We start from the raw sequence: 20,197 nt of genomic DNA, 5'->3' as shown, positions 1-20,197 counted from the left end.
TTGATATATTTTTTGAGATCGCTCATAAGGAATTAGAAAAAATATTTTAAGGGAACAGCACAGTACTCTTAATAATAGATTTTTTCTTTTCATTTGAGGATACAAATTTACAATATTTGTAAGTGATGGCTCACATTGTGCAGTTTCTTTTTCCTACAGTGGTTTCTACACTGAAAACAAACTATCCTTCTCAATTATTTTTTTTATCCTTTGAATCGTTAACACTGATTCCATTTTATTTCTTACAAATAAAAATAAACATTCTATTTTTCATATAAATAGCATTGGGCTGTATATCTACTGTACTTCTTTGTACTTATTCAAAAAATTGATAATCTCCGTGTTTTTAAGAAAACTTCAGATGACACTCTTTAAAAATGATTTCAACTTTTACTGGACCATGCAATACTTTTGCATACTGATCTCAAAACATATTATAGAAATTGAGTGATAATCGAAGGATCGTTGTTTCGAGGACTGCCTCCACCATAAAAATTTATCTTGTCTGTTTTATGTAAGTCATCTTGGATTAGTCAACATCTCGTTGGTGTGGTTTAGAATTTTAGAGAAGATCAAAATACCCATCTCCTAACTCTCGAAACTAGAAATCCAAGAAAAATATAATAAGCTAAATAAAAAACGATTATATATTGCGAACCTGTACTGGAGGATTTGAATTGCGATATTATAGCAGAATAAAATAATCTAATCCGTAGCCGTAAATAACTGCGTCCTCTCAGTAGTGAATGCACTATTACCAGTCTTGAATTCTATGAATTGCTATATTAGATCATTGCTTTCCATTACAGTCTGAGAAATGCAATCATTAAAATACGTAAGACTGATTAAATACATGAAGCTCTGTCAGTGAACAAAATGGACGTTTCTTCTATCAAATACAGTTAACGCCGTTTAATGTAGTCACAATTAATTCTATAATTCTCTTTATACTATCAAAATTCTCTGATCCCTAACCAAAGTATTCAATGTATATAAAAATATTCGTTTAGTGTTGTCATATTCATCAAACAAATATATGTCATATTCATTAATTCATATCATTGTCATATTCATTTTAAAATATTCATTAAACGAATATTTTAAAAATCGTTTAATGTTATCAGCTTTGAATGAGAAAATCGATCGATGCTTCATTTTCAATCAGCGTCAAAACATTTGTAAGGAAACATCTGCGAATCATCTTTCCCATGGAATGGGATCCACATTTTTTTTGTCGGGTCTAGAGGATTTTAGATTAGTTAAAAGAGGAAGCTATGTTGCCAGTTCTAGCTTGAAATCTCTCAAACAGCTGTATCATTTTCAATGCTACTGAATTATGAAAGCAAAATGAATTGAAAAGAGCTGATTTGATGCCAAATGCCAAATTGAAATTCTTAAAAGTTACGAAGATCTACCTAAAATGAGGCGCAGTTGAAAATTTCATAGGCGTTTCATGATAACAATTTGAAGCCTCTTGAGGGGGGGAGGTTGTGTGATCAGGACCACGAAATAAACGTCGATAATACAGACGAGAATGAATTCTTTGAAGAAATCTCCCCCACAAGGATCTAAGAAGGGAATCGAGCACTAGATATTTTGAAACCCGGCGTGCAGCATCATTTTAAAAAACGATACATATATGAAAAATATATAAATCAATTATTAAGGAATAACTGTCAATAAGCAACAATTAATGATTTTTTTAATTTTCATTTTTAAATAAACTATATATAACTCTGAGGTACATTTTTTAATTTTCCTCGACTTGATGAAAATGTAATTAATTTTACCCAATTCAGTTATTGTTATCAATTGGATAATGTTTTTATATTTCTCAGGTCCCGAAGTGATATTAATCGGTGGCTACTGTACCACAAGTTATAATAAATTTTATTTTAAGGCCATTGAAAAATGACATTTTTAAAAATGAGTTTCCTTTTGTCATAAAACTTAAAATATAATTAAAACATAAGATTTAAAACACTATTATAATTCTCATTGTTCAGTCTAAATAGATAACTGAACGCAGAACTCAAAATGAACATTTCAAAATAAAGAAAAATCACCCCACACCTCGACCTTGATCGAGTAATGACAAACCATGGGGTTATTGACATTTCATTTGATTTAAGAACGTTTGCTACAGTGATAATATCGAACATTCTTTTCAAAATGGGCTTGTTTCATTAGCCATAAAATTTGATTTCGGATATTTGCATACAATGAACACGAAAAGTGGATGAAATAAGAGAGCCTACAAGAGATTTCCAAGATTAGAAAGAGAAATGTAATTTTGTTATGACTTTTCCTTTTATAGTTGGGGTAAGTGATGTATTGATTTCTTCCTTTTCATCATTTTCGATATTCCAAAGCAGAGGGTTTAAAGGAAAAGTGGTTCACTGTTAAATTACGATTAAACTTGGATGCTCGGCATTTATTTCTTACTGATAGTTATAAGGTTAATATATCTGACATTTATTTAAGTAATATATTTAGTACATTCACAGATTAGTTATTATATACCGAGATATTATAAAATTCAAAGTATTGCGAATATTTTATTTGGTTTAAAGTGAAACTAGGATAAAAATATACCATTTTGGAGCAAAGTTTTTTATTAAAAAAATTTGAAAAACTTGAATTCAAATATTTATTCTTAAATTCGGAATTTCGTGACCATTTATTTAATTCTTTGACAGTGATAAAAAATGAGTTGCATTTTGCTATAAAATATATTAAGTGCAGTTATACACATGATTTTATTGAATATTTATATGACTGCAGATAAACTATCAAAATAACAATATTTGACATTTAGATAAATCATTTTCAATCGCATTCCAAAATAAATAGTTTTCACAAGTTCAAATGTTATGTTATTTTTATCCATATATAAAATTTAAATGTTAATTTTCTCCTCAGTTTTTCTATTTATTTTCCCATTTTACTCTAAAATTCCATATCTTCTTTACAAAGCTCTCTCTTGAAGTTCATTCTGAAGAATTAACTGCAAATATTTTATCTCGAATCTACTTTGAACCATTTCATCAACTTTTTGATGTCTGAGATGAATTTAATTCACCAACATAAATTACATTTTCCGCCAGCAACAAACAACGGCTGGAGCTTCCAGCTAGACGGAATTAAAGCCAAACAGAATTTTCCAGCTTATTAAGCACCTAGTTCTTCTTCAATCCAATTTTTCACGTAGCCGCTTAATACCATTTTGTAAGCCCCAGACTCAAACCACTTTTGATCTGGTACTAGCTCCCTCCTAAGAGTTGCTCCTCCTTTTGACAACAGGTTGTCCATTCTACGGCGACTTGTTGCTGAGCTCCGATTCAGCAGGAAAGTCGCATTATTGGCGCGACATACAGGCGCCATAGCTTCCGAAATCTTTCATATTGTTTAAAGGCACATCACGACAAGCTTTCTCTGTTCGTAGAATCCGTACCGCTGTTATGCGGCCACTTTATCTGTGTTATGAACCGCTCTTCACTGAAGGAATGAATAGATTTCTTTATGTGATTTGAACCGAAAGAGCTCCGACCTTGTTTTCATTTGTGCTGGAAATGGAATGAGAGTTTTAATCGCTTTAAAAGGCTTGACTATAGAATAAAACTTTAGGGCCGGGCAGTAGGGGTGGTTTATCATTCGTAAGCCGACATGCCTCAGAGTGAATGAATGAATAGAATAATGCTGGCTTTTGATATAAACTGACGTACCTTTGAAGGTGTATTTGTTACCTTGAATATTTCATTCAAAGCAGCTATACATAAGCAAACCACTTCATATTTCCTATTTAATTCTTGCTATGTATTAACTGAGAACTTCTGACATATATTAACAGATTATTCATTTTTAATATATATTAACAGATTATTCATTTTTGACTTATATTAATATATATAAAAAAATGAATGTTAAGTTAATTGATAACTTATCATCGCATACTTCCTCTTCAAACTTTCATTAGAAATGGAAGAATTAATTTATAAGCACTTACTACAAACTAATTATTTCAGATTTACTATCTTTACAATTCATTTTCCCTGTTATCTATTTTGATGATGCATTCCGCTTTGAGAATATTTTGTCGGTTTGAGGAAACCAAGATTCCACAGAGAACTTGAGAGGTCTATATATTTCAAGCGATTCTAAATCTATTAAGTATATTAAACTTCATTTATAATTTAGAAAATAATAGTTGAAATAATACATAATAATTAAGAGTTTAATCGGTATTAAGATAAAGTTTACCAATTAAATATATTAACTTTTTATCGATTTACGTCTTTTTGTGTCATTTTACGTGCATAAACATAATGATACTTTTCTAAATTTAAATTTAATAGTTATTACAGCCATCTTTATTAGTACTAAATAAAACTATTAATGCATTCAATATTCATGGTAACCATGTACTGTAGAAAAACAATGCCGTTCTGTTATTTATATTATTAATTATGGATGTCTTAATTTTCAAATTATTCACTATTCTACAAATTAAGTAGAAATCACTTCAATACTTTTTTAATATCACTGGGAATAGACAAAAAAAAAATATATAATTGAACTAATTAACATACCTGAAGAATAATAATATTCAGGTTATTTAAATTCATTACAAAGTATTGATTGCATCAAAAATTAATTGAAACAGATTCGAACTTCGGACAAAGTGTTGAAAATCAAATACACTTTAAAAACAAATTGATTTATTGATTTTAAGAGAAAATGAAGACCGTTTTGATAATAATTGATTTGAAAATAAAATATCCCATAAATATGGAAGAAGAATAAAAAAAGGAATTGAGAAGTTGGATAAATAGAAAATAAAAGGATCAAAAATTGTGTGAACAGATGGAAAAAATTGATCTTTAGAAGCATGATTTGCCGAGACGGATTAGAAGAATGGTTTTCGATTATTCAGATAATTATTATAGTTAAAAAATACAAAAATAAACTGCAATAATTTAATTATTAAAGAAATAAATTGAATCTCACAAACAGACACGAATGGTAAATGACAACTTCAGGGAAAAATTAAATATTGAAATTCATGGCACATTCTGTATTGAGTTATAGCAAGGTGTAAAATAATATGTAATTAAATTTGCAAATAATATGCATCACAATACTTGCTACGTAATTATGACATCACGAGTATGAACTCCATTCTTTGTGTATTATACATGTATAAATTCAAGAAGTTGTCATGATTATCTGTAATGTTATCATGAATATTCATTTGCAGAATAGAGCAGATATCAAATTCATTTCCGTATATACTGGTATTACAATATACCTATAATACAGTTTTTTTTCTAAAATTCAATGCACTTAAAAAGAGTCCACAATCAACGACGATAGTTTTGATTTAGAAAATTATTTGTAGGCAAAAATTTAAACCTCAGGTATTTGCCTAGAATCGATTTTCGAAATCAAGACTCGACGTTGATTGTAGAGTAATTGTACCAAATTTTTAACCTAGTAATTACGCTCTTTATAATATGTTATTTATATTAAAGTTCTGATTTGGAATATTCATTTTTTCTTCATTTTCAAGCCTATGAAGTTTATGAAAAATCTATAATTTATGTGCCTACCGCATGCACATAAATACGTTTCATTATCAGATTTCGGATCTACGCAAAAAGTAAGAATTTTTGCCTTTGAAAGTTCATATTTTTAGTGATCATGAAAACATCAATGTTAAAAATGCTTTATATATTTATCAATCATTAATATTTTTATATATCACATTCATCTACTACGGAAGGCTTTGATTATTTAATTTTTTTATAATGAATTTACCAAATTAAGAACTTATTTAAAATTTAAATGTAAACATACCAGTGAACATGTTTTCTGTAACAATATTTTGTTTCTTCTGTTTTCTTAAGCAAAGGAAAAATCAAATGATCTAGGTCAAAGGGCAATTAATCAAGTGATAAAATGCCTGTGTGTTTCATAATAATTTATATTTACTATGTGTTTCATAATAATTTATATTTACTGTGTGTTTCATAATAATTTATATTTACTGTGTGTTTCATAATAATTTATATAAATTTAGTTTATACAATAGAAATATTATATATGAAAGTATTTAAATTATGATCAACGCCAGGTATATCAAGTAGCAGTATATTATGTCATAGAGTGCATTTTAAATTCAGTGTTTTATATCTCTACTGAAGTTGCAATGAACTGATAGCAAAGTTCCAGTATCATAATTGGAATATTTCGAGTTCGATGCTTCAAATTACCTATAACTTACCTATCTGATTGGGGCGATGCACTTATTACCTTCGGACATTCACATTTTCTTACATAAGTATGATATGGAAGCTGCAAATAATAATGCATGTCGAATAGATTCTTATCTCGATTCAGTCAGCCCTAAAATTACCATTCATATTTTAAACCGAAATGTGAGTAGAATTAATCAAGATGAGTTTTCAAATGAAATACTAGAAATTTCAATCTGAAACTTTAACTCTTTCGCCGTGCTCTCCTGTCCGCGAAAATTAGCTTTTCGCCGCATTAGAACAAACAAAAATAAAAACTCAAGTAAACATTTACCAAACGTTTTAAACATTTAAAAGTTTTGAAATGTAGAAGAACACTTGACACACGTTACGGCCTGCAGAAGTTTCACTTGAACGTGATAGAAGTATTACGATTGACGAAGAGGTTAAAGAAACATAAATACAAAAGGTAAAATATCCATCATACAGCTTTAGAATGAAAGAATAAGAAGATTAAACCAATCAATCTAAGATCCTTTACAATAATAATTGGAATTTAAACCATATAATTTAAGAGAAAAAAGTGAATCAAAATTAAATTAGCAATAAAAAATATCAAGTAGCTTCAAAACGAATTATAATTCGAATCAACCAAATTGAGTTTTATGGTAATAATAATAAAAATTCTAATACAAGCAACATGAAGCTTTCAAATGAATCATGCACAGGTTGGAGTTACTCCCGCCCTATCGAAGCATCGGGATTGAATTGAATGATCATCGTTACGACAGGAAGAAGACGGATATCTCATCATTGAGATGGAGGGGACTCGATTTCACACCTTTTCTATACTCACGAGAAAAGCGAGAACCAATAATTAAACGGGAACTTCTCATCTCCACATTTGAGATGTCCATCAGTGGGGGAGGGGGGAAATGTACATAAAATTAACTATTCAAACATGACGTTAAATACCTTCATATGGTTTAAAAACCAAAAAACAAAACTGAATCAATTAAATAGAGTTTGCGATAATGCTTAATATAGTTTATAAACGAGACTTAAATCAAGCCGATTAGAGATAAACCATTTGTTTCTGAAAATAACTTTTATCAACGAGTTCTCTGAAAATTACTTTGCATTACTCATTTAAAATATACTTGTTAATTCAAATTCGTAATGTGACAGTTATCAAAAGTACCCTTCGTTTTTTTAAAATTCAGAATCAGTTTTTTAAATTGTCTGCAGAGCTGGAAAATTTACAACTCTAGAAGTAGTTTTCAAGTCGTGGAAAGAAACTTTGTTTGGAAATGGGTGTCAGATGACCGTTGGGACAGTGCTTAAGAATCCCGATGAAGAAAGAAGAAGAATGTTAAGAGGAACCCGGCCGAAGAATTACGAGATCGTAAAAAGGCAACAGTGAGAGGTTCCCAAGACTAGGTGAGATTTACAACCGGGTACACTCTGTTTTACCCTTTCATTTCGATGAGAAAATGTCAGCCAAGAAGCAACTTAAGGGAGCGAGGCAATAGCGATTAAAACAGGAAGAGTCCTCATTGTAAAAGCAAATGGAAACGGATTCCTTGGTTATTCATTAATTGTGGGGAGGAATTATTTTATTTATGCTTCGTTTCGAACGATAATACGGTATTTTTTAATTGAGTAGTCAATATTAATTCAAAGAAAATTCAAAATATTGCTCAGGAGAAACTCACATAAGTACGACTAAAAATTTAAAAAAAAATGTTAAATTTACATTAAGAAAAATCAGTTTGAGTATATAATCATAATCAAACTTTTAGACAATCTGATATTCGTAATAAATTTTTTAATGTTCTAAATAATCTTAACATGATTCAAAATATAAAAGGACATTAATTTATTAATGAAATCATTTCCGACTCACGTGATACGCGACAGCTTAAATTTAATTCTGAAACCCACTGCACTTTTGTACGAATGAAAGTGATATAGCGTACAATAAAACTATACAATATCCTTTTTCATATTATATAGCATGCGCAGTTATGTTTCTCACTTGATTGTAATATCACCCAAACTGATCTTATTAAACATTAAAAATTTTATCATTTTACGTAAATGGGTAATACTTTTCGCTAAATGTAAATAGCTAAGATAGTCGACAAGATATATTTTGACAAAAACAAGTTGTGATTATTGTAAATAAGTTAACGTAGTTCTGTAATCGCGTTACATCTCTTCTCACGCACCATTTTCTAGGCTTGAATTCAGTAGTGTATATACATCATTACCCTCCTTTAAGTGATATTAATATTTTGTATGGAAAAGTAAATTTGTCAACAGAATGCATAGACTTGTATATAACTTTGCTTTTTAGTTAGTATTTTGAGTGTCGAAAAAAAATTTGTTGAATCTGTAGCAAATGAAGATTTAAATATTTATGTCACGATTTGTAACGAAATAATGTGTATTTTATACACACAGAATTGGTAAAAGAAATTTGCTACTATCATATAATGTTTTTTATACATTTGCTTGAAGTTGCTCTTCTGTTGTTTAATTATTTATTGCTACTGATGAATTTGAAATGATAGTAAAATAAACGAATTCTTTAGAGATCTTTTTCATCCCATACACGTATAATATGATTTTTTCTTTTAACAATACTAAAATTGAAAAATGTATATAGAATATTAATAGCAAGTTTTATCGAATAAAATAAAAGACACTCATGGATTGCAAACTAAGTTTGCTTTGTAAAGTCACGAGAAAATATTCGCATGGATTTTATTTGTTGTGAAAATATCAAAAAATAAAAGAAGTAAATAGTATAAAAAGCTTTTTTAAAATTCTGTAATATTTATACAAGTATGTTCAGTCAGTGGGTCATTCTTTTGGTCCAAATTATATGAACTTTGAACAAGTACTTCAGATTATGCGCACACCATTTATTAAATCAAAAATACAAAAATTAGAAAAAATAAAATAAATACAAAAAGAAGAGTAAAACAGAACCTCATGAAAAACCTAGTTTTTTAAGAAGTCGCATAACCAAAAGCCATAAGGAGTAAATAATGTTAGCGAGAGGATCAAACGTTTATGAAATAACCATTTTTTCTTCGGTGAAAATGTGTTCAACAGCTAGAATTATGAGAGGACATGCAGAATTTTGCATGAATATTATGCTCTAAAAACAGTGATGTTGTTAAACTTATGCTATCAGAAATCTTGTCAACATGCTATGATAACATTTTCTAATGAGAGAACAAGTTAGAATCAATGCATAAAACACCTTTTATAAAATAAACCCTTCTAATTTTTTGAAGGAGTACAGGGCTTGCCTTCCTCTTTTCCTTTTTTTTTAAGAATTTATTTTCGATTATTTTTTTGTATTATGTTTTTCTCATTTAATAAATAAAAAATCCTCTGAAATATGTCGTTTTAATTTAGTATTCGATAATATTGTATTTGTATTAATATTGTATTTTATTTTATTGTATTTGTGTTGCATTAATATTGTATTTGGATTCACCCTTCTAAGTTGAAATTTAATTTGAAAACCCTATATTATAAGCAAAATTATGCTTTTCATATATACTGTTTTTAATATGAATGTGGAATATTTAAGCAAACATAAATTCTTTTTTCTCTAATGAAACAACCAGGTCAGCCTAAATCAAATTTTAAGATATTTTAAAAACTGTTTTTTTCCCTTCATTTTGTCAAAAATGTTGTTCATCAATAATTCAATCTTTCAACTGATTTTAATATTGCTATAAACAAATTGATATATTATAAGTTCGCTAATTATTTAATTATGAAATTCATTTTTTAAACATTTATGTACTAACAAAGCTATTGTTTATTCATAATTTATATGTAAGATTAAGTAAATTAAAAACACTATTCTTTTAAAAGGAATTTTTAGATATATTGTAATCTAAGTCAGTAAATATTTATTGCTTTTAAGAAAAATATAAAAAAATATTTTATGTCCTGCTGAATATTTAATTTCCACATATTTTTCTTTGCAGTGCTCTATGGTAAGAAAATTATGTGCCACACTTTACGAGAGTTACAACTTATTAAACAGGAAATATGTAGTTTAAAATAATGGCACATTTCCTCCCAAAGCTGGAACACAGCATTTCGTGACGACTATTTTTGATAAATGTAGGGAATTAGAATTTAAATATTCATACTCAGAGAGCTAGAAAGAATAGAAAAAAAGTAATGGCCATAAGAATGCCAAATCCCGAAGGTATACATTTCAAAATAATAAGCAAGGGAAAGGCGAAAAGTTTTTAAAAATGAAGTAAAGGGAAAATAGGCCGTAATTGTTCTTAGTATAAACAGAATCCTATCAGCATCGTCTAATAATAGTAATAAGCCAAAATGCATTTGATTTGCAAACGTTAAGCAGATTAGAGTGTACTAGATATTAGTAATATAAACACTTAACTATCAACTCAGTTAATGCATATCAGATAAATGTATATAAGTATACAATTACCATATTTTTTTTCTTAATTTTATTTTATCTTTTTTGATTCATTAATTTCCTCATTCGCTTGGTGGGTGAAAAGTACTGCCGAAATATTTTTAACTTTTTAAACACCTTTTTTTTTATTGCATTTAACGCTTTCGCAAGATCTGTTTTTGTATAATTACATGAAATCATTCTAAATCATTGTTTTTAGATTTTACTTATATTTTAAATCAAATATTTGTTTTGTATCCTTAACATTCGAAAATTTTATGCATTCATTATTGTTTCGTCGTGTTTTATGTAATTATCTGGATTTAAGGGCTTTCTTACTTTAAGTGTTTTTTAACTTTACTTTTTGCTGGGATATGTATTACCAAATATGACTCTTACGCCACAAAATCAACCAACCGTACTTTCTGAATTGCATATCATTGGATCTAGTGTTTTTATGAGAGCCACATGAGCTCTAGAAACGGAGGTGTGGTGTGGTGTTAAGTGTTTTTATGAACCCTATATTCATATACTAAGCATTTAGTTCATAACACGAATGATTGTCGAATATCCTTTGTTTGAGGAACACTGTAGAGTACATGCATCAAAGGCGAAGCAACTTCTACAGGAGGAAAATTGGGAGGATCAAAGCATCACGGACTTTTTCTCTCTGTAGAAGCATTTTGAAAGGTATGTAGTGAGAAATGTAATCCTTTGGTGGATTGAATAAGGTGAGAGGAGTAGGGGACCGCAGTGGGTCTAGAGATTCCCCCAACTACCCAAGGGAGCTCCCATCCCCTAATACCAAAGAGGAGTGGCGGCAAAAAGCTTTGATTAAGACTGTCTCTCCCCACCAACGAGGGAGCTATTATTCTGCTGAGACAGGTACAAAAACAACGAGCCTAATGGCCTGCACCACAAGAATCGAAATTCAGGGCCCCACAGTCATTTTAGCTCCATTTACAACCTCTGAGTCAGCATATAGTTGCAAGATTGCATTGGAAGTCTCTTTCTCGATCAATATTCCCTGCGTGTAACGAAATTCATAATTGAATTCCCTAAGTGCTGTCATACTCTGTCAAAAGAAACATCACGGTGCAATTGAATAATGGTTCGGTGCTATGAGTGGTTGCTACATCGTTTTAAATGCATTTTTGCTAATTTTTCAGAAAAATATGTATTGTTTTTGATGCTGACTCATAGGTTAAGTTTTAAAAAAATTATTCATTAAAAAATTGATTTTTAATTACCTATTGATGTTAAAGATGCATACAATAAATGAAGTGCACTGTCTAAAAATTTTTTGTGAAGAAAGTTGTGCCAAGCCGTTATTATTAGACGAAAAGTATCAAAAGTGGTCTCAGATACATGGAATAAATATAGGGTGTTCATTAATTATTGTCGGGGTTTCCGTACCTCATAACTTTCGAATAAAAAATATTACGCAAAAACCGATTACGTATTCGTAAATTACAACTCAAAGAATTTTATTAATGATATTAAAGTGTAAATCTTGCACAATTTGCACTTTGTAGGCATTCAGCTGAAGGCGATTATGTATTCGTAAATTCGCTGAACAAATTTTGACTTTTGATAATCGTGCAGGTTCTCCGAGCCCCATATTCTACAATTATGTTTATTCACTTTTTCTGACACATGAAAAGTGGATTCGTCGCTGAAGAACCATTTCCGAAGGTAATTTTCATCATCCTCAATTCGAGTCAAAATTTGTTCAGAGAATTTACGAATACATAATCGCCTTCAGCTGAATGCCTACAAAGTGCAAATCGTGCAAGATTTACACTTTAATTTCATTAATAAAATTCTTTGAGTCGTAATTTACGAATACGTAATTGGTTTTTGCGTAATATTTTTTATTCGAAAGTTATGAGGTACGGAAACCCCGACAATAATAAATGAACACCCTATATATTATCAAAGCCAGTAAGTTGAATAATGAATGGATTAATTAATTAGAAATCACCGTTATAAATTCTATTTTATAAAATAACTCTATATAACTTAATATAATACAAACGTATTCTTTTAAAAAATTTCATTTTTTAAATATAAAATATCAGAACATTACTTGATTTAATGCGAAAAAGTATGCTCCACTAAATTCTTTTAATATAAATTTACTGATATTTACTTTGAAAATTTTTAGTCAGTTATAAAAACCAATTTTTAAAAATTTAACCTTAAGGGAAACTCATTTATATATGATCTGAAATGTTTTATGCGTAATTAATTAAATTTAAATAACCTTTATTTTTAAATGTATAATTCCATTGATTTTTTTACTTCTGCAAAAGAAAAAAAAATGGAAGTTTGAGTGTAATTTATTTTCATTAAAAGCTTTTCTAATAGTTTAAATACAATCATGCTCCATGCAAAAAAATACCTTTTTATCTCACTGCATTCGTATGTAATTAATTCATTAAAGGCTTCGTATACTCTCTTTATATACTCATTAAAGTTTTATATATTAACTAAAATTTAAATAAATATATTCATATAAAACTATTTTATGTAAGTTTTGAATTAAATCATGCTTTAATAACTACTCGGAACTAATTACAATTTTAGATTTTTATTGCCAATGCAAAATAACATAGTATGTTAAATGATAAAAGTTTGTAATCAATCCTGTTCGAAATCTGAGAAAAGATCTTTCAATTTGTTTCTACTCGTATATAAATTATGGAAATTATAGAGTGCAATTTTATAAAGATCTGATTTTAAACAACAGCGAAATTCAAGCACTTCATAATCTGAGGAATAATGCAAATAAGATTTCAAAAAAACAGTAAGTTAAACTAATTTTTTAAATTAAATAAAAAAAAATTGATTTAAAGAATTTTATCCATTGCATTTTTATCTTCATATCGTTTAAGACATACAATTTTTTAAGAAAAATAGTTTTCGGAACACAATTTGAAAATGATATTAAAATAATAATATTATAATAATAAAATTATTTAAATCTCTCAATATGAGCACTCATTAATAACTATAACTTCACAAATGATAAAATCATTAAACCTAGTGAGTATTTTTTTTTATTTCCGCCTTTCCTCATTTCTACATTCAAAGGAGAAGGTTAGAAAAAGCTAGCACATCACGCCCAGAAGTATATTTTTAAAAAGAAGAGAAACTTCACCAGGAAGTTGCACAGCAACACAACCATCTGTGCCTAATGTACCGAAGCTAAGTCATAAAAATTACCCGGTCAGGGTAAAGTATCAGCTGTAACTGATGGTAACTTAAAATAACAACAAAAACAGCTTTCATTTTCATGCAATAATTTCTGAAATTCTTTACTTGCCATTTAATAATTATATTCAATGTTTTCTAATCTTTATGATCCCAGCAATTCTTGATTGCTTCGGAAATGTATTCTAACCGAATCATTTATCATAACCCTGCTCCTTAAATCGATGCAATGTTAATTATTTAATTAATTGCTCAAACGCAGGTAATATTTTGTTCTTTTGTGAGAGCGCTTTTAATATACAATTCTCCAATTTTTTTTCGCTTGTGCTTTTAATACTATATGTGAAGAAAAATTTTTCATTTCCAGTTTTATCAAAATGTTGGGAAGTTCCAATAAATTTCTAGACCTAACGACCATCTCGGTCTTTTAAGATTTTTGGGAATGAAATTACGTGCAATTTTTTTGTGTTCTTTCATTAGTACGGACGCAAGACCACTTCCTCACTAATTTCCTAAACCGTGTGCGGTTTTGAACAAGTAAAATATTAATTAAGCAGCCAAGTTATTAATGGGGTGTCAAAAGCCAACAGAAGGGAACAAAAAGGTCTGGTTATTTAAGAAAAGGAGTAATGAATTTTCTGAGCCGTTAAATCGGAAGGAAAAATTCTTGTACTCAACAAACTTCCCCACCAAGGAGAACCGGAAGACATTTCTTGTTGGAGAGAAATCGTCTGTTTCCGGGGAGAGGTATTCTAAAACATACCGACTTCCGGCGAGTATGTTTTCTCTCATTCCAAGTACTTCCGCTACTTTCCCAGACCTATCTCGAGGTAATTTATATAAGTTCGTTCTCCCGTGGTGGTGGCTTTTTATACGAACAATAGCGAAAACAAAATAGACGCAATTGTTTAAAATAGACGGCTGATCCTATATGATAGACGTGGTATTTATGTCGGACAAGGTTAATATATGCATACTTAGTTAATAATTAAAATCACGAACAAACACGGTCTTGATGGCTACAACAAATATAAAGAGGATTATAATAAATGACAACTGAAGCTGACAGAAATGATAAAACTATACAATGTATCACTGCACTTAAGTAAATGATCCTAAATATAATCCCAATATGCTGAAAAACAATTGAGTAAAATTAATAGGATTTAATTTTAAAAACTAATGATTAATATTCTGTGCAATAAAACTCTGCATTTAAACCGAAAATTGCCTAATTTCTCTAATTTTTTACACAATGCTTATACGAATGATAGCGAAAACAAAATAGATATTATTTAAAATACACGGTTGATCCTATATGATCGACGTGGTGTTTATTGTCGGGCAAAGTTAATTTATGCATACTTAGTTAATAATTAAAATCACGAACAAAAACCGTTTTGATGGCCGCAACATTTATAAAGAGGATTATAATGAATGATAACTGAAGCTGGTAGAAAGGAAAAAAACTGTACAATGTATCACTGCGCTCAAGTAAATAATCCTAAATATAATCCCAATATACTGAAAAACAATTGAGTAAAATTAACAGGATATAATTAAGAAAACTAATTATTAATAATCTGCGTAATAAAACTCTACATTCAAAGCAAAAGTTGTCCAATTTTCCTCATTTTCTATTTTCATTCAATTTTTTCATGGATCACACTCTAATGCTTTGAAATGAATAGAGAAATGTACTCTGCTATACATCCATGCTGGGCTCGCTTGCAGTTTTCTGAGTGCCTTATTATTGGTTTTTTACTAGTTATAATAATTAAGAAGTTCGATTTAGTTACAAGATGCATTATAGAATACAATGCGATTCCTAGCATTATCATAAATTTACACTTTTCTGTTTATAATTAGGTCATTAATTATATCTTTAATATTTAAATTTAAGTATATTCACAAAATGTTAGCTTCTTTTTGCAGTTTATAATTAATCAAATAGATTTTATAAACTAATTATCTTGTACCTAATTATAAATAAATTATTAGTAATAAACTAATTAATTATATGGCAGAACAGACGTTCCCGTTGTCTGGAATCCTTTTTTCCCATTTCGTTTGCTCTTTAAATTATTAATTCTGATTTCTGATCAAAGACAACAAACTTAATCCAGAATAAATCATGAACATCAGTAGTTAGGTGTATTAAATGTCGGTCATTAAAATGTCCATCTTTCTTCTTATTATTGTGGATTAATTTTTTGATTACATAATAGTTGATTACAATCTGGTTTTCAGTGCCCTTTCAATACTTAAAAATTCTTATATTCTTCGTTACTTTATTTCTAATAGCTTGGAATGATTTTAGCAAAGTATATATATATATATATATTCTTTGGCATACCCTTTAACATTTACGCTGACAAAGACATTATTAAAATTTTTATTTAAATCTACGGAGTTCTCATCTAATATTAAAATTCCTGTACTTATGCGATTTATTAAAGAATAATAAGCATAAAAAATACTAAAAAAACTGCCTCAAAAATATTAACATGCTGTGATGAAATAAGGCTTCCACAAAGAAATATTTCAAATAACCTGTTGTTTTTTTTAAATAGAAGAGTTTATTTAAATAATTAGATACATAAAGTGCAGATGGAAATTCGATAATGATGAAAGAACTTCAAATTTCAAAATATGTCTCTTAAAAATTTTAATCTTTAGAAATATGAAAATACATCATAATTTATTAAATTTTATTTTAAAATTCACCAAAAGTTTTACTGATTTACTGGAATTGTATATTTTATTTATCTCAAATGAATCCCTAAAAGATATAAAACTTTGTCATACCATAAAGTTAAAATCTATGTTTGTGGTTACGTGCATTTCTCAGACATGGAAATTTTATTGTAAAAATCTGAGTTGTGATATTTTTAGGTATGTATAAGCCTTTGAATATATAAAATAATCCAATTTTAGTTTTCAAATGTTTATATTAAATCGTGAATAGTTTTTGAAAGAACTGTTTCAAATGCTATTAATATAACTTCAGCGTCCATAATTAAAATAAGGTATTTGTTATATTTAACATAGAATTTTTAATTTATCTGCGACTAGATATATCTTTGAAGAAATGTAGGCTTTTATACTTTTTTCAATAACAGTCTTTGAATTAAAAATTATTCATTTAAAAAAAACAATCGTTTTTTTAATCAATTTAGATAGCATTTTTTTCCCAGCTATAATTTTTCTTTGTCACACTAATTTTAGCCCTCTTTCCTACATAAATGAATATGGTACACATACAGATGATTATGTAAAACATAAGCAAAAAATAGATCCAATTTTACTTATATTCTCGCATATCTTTCATAATAATATTACTCGAACAGATATTAGTCCCAGAGTTTCGTACTGAGAAATCAAATTAGGAGCACATTTTTCATTTTCTTTTTAATATGATTTTGTCTATTTTAAGAAATTAAATTTATTTTTTCTAAATAGGTTGGAATCTCTTAAAGTTAAATGGAAGTGAACTGTTTAGGAAACATTCCTTCACATTCCAAATTAAAATCTTTATACGCATTTTGAAAAAAAATGCATTTTAATTTGGGCTTCAAATATTCAACATTTTGCAAAGGAATTCTCATTGTTTATCCATTGTATTGTAAGATAAAATTCTCTTGTGTAATGTAAAAATACAAAACAAGTCTGGCAAGGAAAATGTGCTAATGAATTTTTAAATCTTAGTATTATTGCTTTTTAAAAAAATAAATTCACTACAATATTAATATGATAAAACCAAAATTTAAGCCAAAGTAATTTTTCTGCATTCAATTTTTATAGAAGGTATATTTTTATTTTGGATATTTTATTATTAGAACGAATTTTTGTAAGGATTTTGTAAGTTATTCTAATGATAGTTTTTATGCACGATAAAAAAAAGTTTACATTTAATCAGTAATATATTGAAATTAAAATTTTTCATCATAATATAATCTGAATTTTTCAATTGTTCTTAAATTTTTCTGCAGATTGTGGCAGAAAAATTTTGCTTTTAAACTGCAAGGAGAAGATTTAATGTTTTTATAATTTGCTGTAAGAAATTCTTATGAGGGTACTTCATAGATCCAAGTCGAATTCTAAAATAAATCATTTTGATCGCGACCTAGCTTTTATTTCACAGCTTTTCTATTTTATTTATTTTTGAATGTCCCCATCTGATAAGATGTTCGATTTGTTGCTTGTATTGAAGTGTGCACAATATAATAAAAAGTATCCGGATACATTCGGATATGTACAGTTCTCTGTATTTCTTTCGGAAAGTATAGCAAATTGACCTTGAACTTCCAACATGTAATGAATGTCCTTGACCTTGCTTCACAGAAAAAAAAAACTGATAATGATTTGCAACTTTCATAAACGGCTCTATTATTTGCACGCAATAGTGCAAGCATACTTTTTTTTTTTTTTTTTTTTTTACAAAATTGGTACCTATATTCGGAGAGATACAAAGTTTTTTAGAAAGGAAGTTGGACATTTTTTTGGTGTTTGTTTACAGCATCCGAATTTCTCACACAAATTTTACGAAACCTTCTCTTAATTTGATAGTACAGCAAAACTTTACATTAAAATTCAAAATAAGTCGTTACAATGCTTAAAGAAATATAATTATTTGTAGTGAATATATTTTAACTGCACATGGACAAAACATGGTATTTTTTTTTTCTTTCATAATTTTCAAGGCAGATATATAGAGCAACTTATATAAAGATTCCAGATGAATACCATTAAAATTCATAAACATATGTATAGCAACAAATTGATTTTTTGTTGCTTCTTAAGGGAACCTAAAAGGTATTTCCAGTAGATTAAGGTTATGTCACAGTAGTATGTCAAAAATTACTGCGCCTCTTATCTAACGCTCGATTGCTTTTACTTCGTCGTATGCTTTTATTCATTCAAGATGTACAAAGGAGTTTAAATTTTAATTGATGTTGCAATATTAGTATATATCCCTTTTATGATAACATCTTTCATTTCAATACAGAAAATCATTCCTGGCTTTAAAAGCAATTAAATTATAAAGCGCTATTTAAGAATAAGATACCACAAAAATAAAATATGCTAAATCGATTTAGATATCTTACACTTTGGAAGAAGATTGAACGCATCAGGTAAGAAGGAGTGTTTTTAAATAAACACCCTCACAAATTTAGCAGCATTTTAGTCTTTTTCAAATGGCTTTAGAGCAGTTCTAAAACAAAGCTGAGAATAAGACTATTTAAATCAAAATGAATGAATTCAGTCTTGGATCCAAAACATTTCACGCATTATAAACAAAATATCTGTTTTTAGACTGAAAATAAAAACAGTTTTTGATACCTTTCTGATAAAATTACGAATTGATGATCTATCTTAAATGTGATACACAAAGTTAAAAATCAAAGCTAATGATTTTTATCTTTAATCTATTAAATAAAATACACATCTATTACTTTTTATGCAATCTAAGCATAAAAATTTACATTAAAATTAAATGAATAATTTTAATTAAAAATTAATCATTAAATTTAATTAGTAATCAATAAATTTAATTACTTATTAAAAAATTTAATTATTAATTACATACATTTAATTATTAATTACATACATTTAATTAATTAAACAATTTTTAACAATTTTTGTTTAAAAAAATTGGTACGCTTTTGATAAAATATGTTAAATATGATATGTAAAGAAAAAAAAATTATTGATTTACACAAATTAGTCAGCTAATCAAAAATTAAAGATAACTTTCTCAATCTATGCTCAATTAATTACTGTTTTTAATCCTTAATACTGTATTTTATATCCAAAGGCAATCTCCGTGTAAAATGAAAATTCTAAAATTTACTAATATTGTTTACTATATTACTTAATTAACACTCCAAATCTTATTAACAAATTCAATCCAAATTTTCTGTCTAGTAAATAATTTCATTACTAACAGCTCTTCACTTTAACCTCAAAGTTTGAAATAGCAAGTAAAATAATATATTTCTCCTCTGATTATTAGGTCGGAGGACAGGAACGACTTAGAGAGAACTTAGTCTTCGATATCTGCCTTTGACGCCAATAACACAATCCGGTAATCCGGCCCAAGATGAAAGGAAGAACTTTGTCATCCAGGAACTAATTAATAAGCCAAAAGATTATGGACCCTTAATAGGACTCAAAGCCTTTCTATGGAGGAATTAGAATAATCTCTTTCCCATGTGCTCTATACTGTATTCATGTCTAAGTTTATATTTTCAAGTAACTCTTC

This window comes from Argiope bruennichi, chromosome X2, assembly GCF_947563725.1.
Source record: "Argiope bruennichi chromosome X2, qqArgBrue1.1, whole genome shotgun sequence".
Lineage (NCBI taxonomy): Eukaryota > Metazoa > Arthropoda > Arachnida > Araneae > Araneidae > Argiope > Argiope bruennichi.
Note: the sequence above shows the minus strand (reverse complement) of the source record.